Genomic DNA, 8,330 nt, shown 5'->3' on the forward strand with positions numbered 1-8,330 from the left:
CAGCATCATTCTCGGTATCTTTTAACAAAGTTTGATTCAGTTTAGATTTTGAGCCTGAAACCAAAGTGCAGTACCTTTGACAGGCCACTAGGTGCTGGCCAAAGCATCCCTCCCTGTGCCATCATTTACAAAATTATCATCATGTTTCATTTAGAAAGAGAGAGCATATTTCTCCTGTTTTGGCTTCCCTTCATTGGCTTCCTGTTAAATCCAGAATTGAATTCAAAATCCTGCTCCTCACATACAAGGTCTTAAATAATCAGGCCCATCTTATCTTAATGACCTTGTAGTACCATATTACCCTATTAGAGCACTTCGCTCCCACTCTGCAGGCCTACTTGTTGTTCCTAGAGTATTTAAAAGTAGAATGGGAGGCAGAGCCTTCAGTTTTCAGGCCCCTCTTCTGTGGAACCAGCTTCCAGTTTGGATTCAGGAGACAGACACTATCTCTACTTTTAAGATTAGGCTTCAAACTTTCCTTTTTGCTAAAGCATATACAGTGGGGCAAAAACGTATTTAGTCAGCCACCGATTGTGCAAGTTCCCCCACTTAAAATGATGACAGAGGTCAGTAATTTGCTCCAGAGGTACACTTCAACTGTGAGAGACAGAATGTGAAAAAAAATCCATGAATTCACATGGTAGGATTTGTAAAGAATTTATTCGTAAATCAGGGTGGAAAATAAGTATTTGGTCAATAACAAAAATACAACTCAATACTTTGTAACATAACCTTTGTTGGCAATAACAGAGGTCAAACGTTTACTATAGGTCTTTACCAGGTTTGCACACACAGTAGCTGGTATTTTGGCCCATTCCTCCATGCAGATCTTCTCAAGAGCAGTGATGTTTTGGGGCTGTCGCCGAGCAACACGGACTTTCAACTCCCGCCACAGATTTTCTATGGGGTTGAGGTCTGGAGACTGGCTAGGCCACTCCAGGACTTTCAAATGCTTCTTACGGAGCCACTCCTTTGTTGCCCGGGCGGTGTGTTTTGGATCATTGTCATGTTGGAAGACCCAGCCTCGTTTCATCTTCAAAGTTCTCACTGATGGAAGGAGGTTTTGGCTCAGAATCTCACGATACTTGGCCCCATTCATTCTGTCCTTAACACGGATCAGTCGTCCTGTCCCCTTGGCAGAAAAACAGCCCCATAGCATGATGTTTCCACCCCCATGCTTCACAGTAGGTATGGTGTTCTTGGGATGCAACTCAGTATTCTTCTTCCTCCAAACACGACGAGTTGAGTTTATACCAAAAAGTTCTACTTTGGTTTCATCTGACCACATGACATTCTCCCAATCCTCTGCTGTATCATCCATGTGCTCTCTGGCAAACTTCAGACGGGCCTGGACATGCACTGGCTTCAGCAGCGGAACACGTCTGGCACTGCGGGATTTGATTCCCTGCCGTTGTAGTGTGTTACTGATGGTGACCTTTGTTACTTTGGTCCCAGCTCTCTGCAGGTCATTCACCAGGTCCCCCCGTGTGGTTCTGGGATCTTTGCTCACCGTTCTCATGATCATTTTGACCCCACGGGATGAGATCTTGCGTGGAGCCCCAGATCGAGGGAGATTATCAGTGGTCTTGTATGTCTTCCATTTTCTGATGATTGCTCCCACAGTTGATTTTTTCACACCAAGCTGCTTGCCTATTGTAGATTCACTCTTCCCAGTCTGGTGCAGGTCTACAATTCTTTTCCTGGTGTCCTTCGAAAGCTCTTTGGTCTTGGCCATGGCGGAGTTTGGAGTCTGACTGGTTGAGGCTGTGGACAGGTGTCTTTTATACAGATGATGAGGTCAAACAGGTGCCATTCATACAGGTAACGAGTGGGGGACAGAAAAGCTTCTTACAGAAGACGTTACAGGTCTGTGAGAGCCAGGGATTTTCCTTGTTTGAGGTGACCAAATACTTATTTTCCACCCTGATTTACGAATAAATTCTTTACAAATCCTACCATGTGAATTCATGGATTTTTTTTTCACATTCTGTCTCTCACAGTTGAAGTGTACCTCTGGTGCAAATTACTGACCTCTGTCATCATTTTAAGTGGGGGAACTTGCACAATCGGTGGCTGACTAAATACTTTTTTGCCCCACTGTAGTTAGGGCTGGACCAGGTGACCCTGAATCCTCCCTTAGTTATGCTGCAATAGATGTAGGCTGCCGGGGGATTCCCATGATGCATTGAGTTTTTCCTTTCCAGTCACCTTTCTCACTCACTATGTGTTAACAGACCTCTCTGTATTGAATCATATCTGTTATTAATCTCTGTCTCTCTTCCACAGCATGTCTTTTATCCTGTCTTCCTTCTCTCACCCCAACCAATCACAGCAGATGGCCGCCCCTCCCTGAGCCTGGTTCTGCCGGAGGTTTCTTCCTGTTAAAAGGGAGTTTTTCCTTCCCACTGTCGCCAAAGTGCTGCTCATAGGGGGTCATATGATTGTTGGGCTTTTCTCTGTATCTATGAAGCGCCTTGAGGCGACATTTGTTGTGATTTGGCGCTATATAAATAAAATTGAATTGAATTGAATTGAATTTAGTAACATTTGAAACTAGTGCGTGATGCAATAACCTCATCGGGGAGGTGTTTTCTGGGATGATCGTTCATCTGATGAGTGGGGTCGTTTTCTCATAGACTTCTATACAATCAGAGTTGGTCTGCCCCCTGCTGGTCATTAGATAGAATGCATGTTTTAGGCATTTCCACACTGGCTTCACTTTCTGGGCCCAGGTGATGTAATATCCTGCCCTCAGTTTTCTTTGTTCCACATTTGACCTTCACTGTCAGCATTATTTTTGACCCCGGTAGCAGGGTCATGATATCTGCAGTTACACATGTTCGTGAGCTTTAGGACACAGCTGGCTCACACTGCATTTACTGGTGCATTCATTTATCCATAGCTGCCAACAACAGCTCTCTAACCAGTAACTAAAAGACAATGTAGGTGCAGGAGTCCAGCATTTAGTCCTGACCTCGATCAATGACGAGCCGCCGAAGTGGTGTGGAAATGTGGCGGCTGAAGTTCAAGAACAAACACGCTCGTTTGCTCCATCAAAGCGGCCCATCCCAAAGCGCAACGTCGCCAATTAGTTGATTTATGTGTGTTTTCATATTTGATTAGCTCACTGAGGCCCTCCCTGCATGAGGCTCGATCTGACTCACCCCAGAGGGACACACACCTGTCGACCTCACTCTGACAGGTGTTTGTAATTAATAACGTGTAACTGGGGTCTCTGCTGTCCTCTTAATCAGGTCACATGAGAGCGGGCTGATGAAAGAGGGCTTTAATTTACCCGACAGGAACAAGAGTCACTGTTTGCTTTGTAACCGTCTCTACGTTTTCTTTAACAGCACTATTAACCCGTGTCCTACTGCACACCCAGCCTCTGCTCACCTGGGGGGAGGTTAAAGGTCATGACCCCGGGATGACCGAGAAGGACTCACACCTCTGAGCTGCTGCCTGCTGAAAATGCAAATTCTGCTAAAGCATGCTAACGGCCCGCTCTTCCTGCCCCTCACCCCCTCCACCATTATTTACCCAGACTGCACCTGTGACCGAGCGCGACTTTTAACACCAGGACGAGTCGATGAGCAGTGTTGAGAAGGTTACTTTTAAAATGTATTCCACTACAGATTACAGATTACATGCCCCAAAATGTAACGTATTCTGTTACGTTACTCAATGAGAGTAACGTAACAGAATACTTTGTGTAGCTGCCCACTTGGAATTACCACTCGTGACGCAGACAGCTTCGACTGATGCAACTTTATTCTCTCCTCTTTAAACCACCGACGATATGGCACCGTGAAAACTATAAAGATGCACAAACAAATACCATTAAACATTCAAGTAGAAAGTGCAGAAATGTTCACATTTTACCATAGAAAATTATTTTGATTAACGCAAATAGTGACATTGACATAAATCAATAGTTTTTAAACTATTTATGTTACAGCATTTAATAAAATGAATTAACAACCTTTCTGTTTCTTAAATACATAAACAATCATTTGCATCATTAAACCTCTTTCTACTTCCAAGGGTGCTAATCATGCTGAACCAGCTAGCCAACCTCCTTCATGCACATCTCTTAGCCAGTCTTTCCACACCACAAACAGATGACATGCATATACAATAAAAAACGAATTCAACCACACTGAGTAAACTTTCAAAGTTATAGCATGTGACAGATAAATAAAATACATAGTTTGCACGAGTATTTTCAAAAAATAAACGTTTTTACTCACTCTGAAGCAACGTGTTTGTGTCGTTTCACTGAGAACAGAACAGGAAGTCTGACACAATAAAAGAGGAAGTGCTAAGGTACTCTTCAAAATAAAAGCGCAAAGTAAAGTGGCTTTGCCGGTGTTGTGCCAAAAAGTGATTGTCTGCCAAAAACGGATTTCCGGTATTTGCCAAAAAGCGATTGCTCATATTTAAAGTGCTATAAGTAACTTGTTGGGCTATAATATGTTAAACATATGTCAAATGCATCCCTTATGGATGACATAAAGTCATCTTGAGCCACAAACAACATTAGTGTAACAAGGTAGAAGCCGCAATCAGTTTTTGGCAGTGACTTTTATATAACCTTTATTTATGCAGTAAAAAAATCTAATTAACATTAAAAATGTCTTTTGTAAGAGTAAGTTGCCCAACAGGACAGCAGAAATGGCAGCAAATATTACAATAGTTCTGTAAAAATATTTTAAGTGGGGATAAAGGACCGGATTGGTTATAATGTAAGTAGGCTACAAGTTGTAAAGATACTTAAAAAAACAGATAATTTTTTAATTCTTTATGTAACCCCTTTGTATCCCCTGTTCACCGAAGTGTATTTACGAACATACGTAAAGATATTACACATAAAAAATACACAGAAACACTGGAAATCAGTTTTTGGCACAACACCGGCATTTACACTTTGGATTACTTAATATATTATCATGCTTTTTACAACTACATGAATGTACTATTGCTGTGTGATTTATTACTGTTACTGAAGGTTACTTTCCATACCAACACCAGCTAGATGTTTAAATCTTAATATAAATGAGTAACAGTAGGTGGACATTAGGTAAGGCTGCACTTTTTGCAGAAAACTATTCGCGCGGATATAAAACAGGTCCGCGGCTCCGAACCGTAGTAAAGGGACCTCTGGCTAATACGGTGGGTTCATGTCGGCTCGTAGCTGAAAACTAGCTTTACTTTGTTGTCTGGGTCAACTTTGCTAGCAGAGACAGAGAGAGGCGTTGAAAGGCTGCTCCAACAGAACTTATTGTTTCAGAGGAAAACAAGAACACGGTGTACAGTCGAGTCTTAATAGCTTACTTACAACTGGGCTCGTCAGGCGCTCTTCTTGGCTGCAGTGGTTATTATTATATTTACATGCTTCATGCTATGTCTGTAACACTCTGCCTATTGCCTTCATATTAAATCATTTTTTGCACAATAACTTTTAAAAATGTTTCTTCACGTCATTGTGCGGCCGCAAGCAGAGGTGACATGAGCCGCGAGATTGAGACACAGATATTAGAGCCTCTTAATGCGTGTTTTGTTTGGGTTTCCACTGGCGTGGAATTACCAAAAATAGAGACGGCATAGCCGAACATATGAAACAGGAAAGACCTTTATTTCAACAAAGTAACTGTATTCTGATTACCACCTTTTTAAACAGTAACTGAATACAGTTACTCATATTTTGTATTTTAAACACTGGCACATGTATTCCGTTACTCCCCAACACTGTAGAAGAGAGCTGGAGGAAGAAGAGAAGCAGGCGACAAACAAACTGCAAAACATGCAAAGAAACGCCTGCAGCAAGGTGTTCCTAATGTTTTGACCATACTATCATGGTTATATTAATTGAAGTGACAAAAAATGTTCAACACTATAATAACATAACTTATATTTTTATATATTATAATGAGAGCAGGTTTGAGGGATTTATACACTCAGTGTGGTAACTGTTACATTACAAACAAAGGTCAAAGGTCACTGTAAAACATGCTCATTACTGATTGTTTTTCTGTGAGCTGTTTTAGTTCTTTGTGGTTCAACACTGTAACAGCACTCGGGCAGACGGTGGTGTTTCAGCGATGCTCAGCTGTTCGGCATTTCACACTTAACACGGAGGAAACCGTGTGAAAGCACTTTGAGTACTCAGAGTAAACGCTCATCATGTAAGTACACCTCCATTCACCTGTGGAAAGCTGTCATGCTAAAGACAGCCAGAGACTCGTTCATTCGTCAGTGAGATGAAACTAAAATAATGTCTGCAGCAGGATTTCCGCCTCGCTGTTGAAGTTTTTCTGCCCTCATTTACAAGCCTTAGAGACTGTAAAGGTTAATCATTTAAACACACACACACACACACACACACACACACACACTGTCATGCACACAGAGCAGCGTACAGTCGGCGAGGTGTGGCGGTTCTCATGGCTTTATGGCGAGAATGTGTGTCATAAACGCTGCGGGTAAATACAGGAATGCTGTCTGCGGCGAGCTGATGAATGGTTATTTGAGAAAAGCGTGTTTGATGATGAGCTCAGCTGTGGGAAGAACACAGCATCACTCTGTTTATTAAAATCTGACTCCATATCAAAGCTTTATTCCTCTAATGGCTCCTGGGTGAAGTCCATGACCCAGACCTCTGTGGATGGTGTCGGCGGTGTTTTGGCTCCGCGCTGGGACTCTTATCTGCAGAGCTGACGTAGGAGGAGTCGGATGTTCATCCATCCTTGCTGATATCAAGTGATTATCCTCAAGTCTATATTTCAGAGTCCTCTTCGATGTGAGAGGCCACAGGTCTACAGTCCTTTAAACCTGTATAATTTGAAATGTCCAGCAGGCGGCGACTCTTCTGGTCATAAATGCTTCAGTAAACACTCTCATGATGCGTTCATGGTTCCGTCAGCAGTTGGAGATATCACTGAATACAACTTCAAGTTATTTATGTAAACTTTGGTCTCATTGGAGTAAAAAATGGCCGTAAGATGATTGGGGACCCCAAAAGTGGAGGTCTGGTTGCCTTTGATCGCTGCTCCATCAATGGTGTCGGAAATATCCTGGGAAATAATAAAAATTCCTGATCATCATAGATATATATGGGTTATCAGGCAGCAGATAAAGCTGTGATTTAATGTTTATCTGTGACTTCATTTGGTGCGTGTTGAGTCGAGTGTTAAAGCTCAATAAATGTTATTTTATTGTACACGTATGTAAACAGAGTCTTACTTCTTGCTCAGCAAACACAGTGTGATGGTGAAATGTGACGAATTCCAAAGTCTCATCAGAGCGTTGGTCATGCTCGCTTCATCTTCTTACCGCGAGGCCTTCAGGCTGTAACGTCCGCTTCCCTCTCGTGTCGGCGTTATTCCCATCCTTGTGTTTGGATCAAGTCTTTGGGAACACCTGGAAACCTGCAGAGACTCCTCTTTAGTCTCAGAGGTGAGAGACAGTGAACGTTTTTTATCACCAATCAGAAAACACTTCTTCTTATCTCATCATCAAGTTTTCTTCTCATTTCCTAGTCACTGTGCCACAGTTATTTTTATTATTATTATTATTATTATTAGTGTTATTTGTCACTAAAATTAACCTGCAAATGAAAAAGAAGCAGACGTTTGTGTTTGTGAGATTCAATAAAGAATAGTTTATAGTTTTCAGTTCAGTTTAATTTCATTCAGCAGATATTTCCTAAAAGAGTGTCATAGAAATATTCAACCATTTAAAACGTTTTAAGTCTTAATTTACTGATTATTTTTTTTGTTTGTCAAGCAGCCAAAAATAAAAGAAAAATGCAGACTGATTGTTTCAGAGATTCTTCTTTTTTTATTTCAGTGAATTACATTTTTAGATGTTTTCCACATGTTTGGTTTAGTTTGATAACTTTGGTTTGTAGCTTATTTTTCACGCAGGCTTTAGAGTTCAATATGTCTTCCTGTGGCGCCCCCTGCAGGTACTGTGTAGTTATAACCTCAAAGATACTCAAAAGTTTAAACCATGAATATTTAGAGGTAGAACTTTGTCATATTTAAAAGACATAAAGTAGAAAAAAACCCATCAGTTTAAATCAATGATAAACTTATCTCACGATGTAAGCAAAATGATTAAAACGGGAATAAGAGACAAATCAAAAACCTTGATTTGCTCAATTTTAATGACTTACTTTTATTGTACTTTGAAGTTTATTAAAACGTGTTATTATGTGTTTCGCATTACTTATCTTGTTTTGTTAACTAAATTTGTCTACATAATACGAGACATCAGGTGTTAATTGTAAAAGAAATAAATAAAATCTTGATTTTTCTGATTTATAAATT

This window comes from Neolamprologus brichardi, chromosome 10 (assembly GCF_056152115.1).
Source record: "Neolamprologus brichardi isolate AB-2024 chromosome 10, ASM5615211v1, whole genome shotgun sequence".
NCBI lineage: Eukaryota > Metazoa > Chordata > Actinopteri > Cichliformes > Cichlidae > Neolamprologus > Neolamprologus brichardi.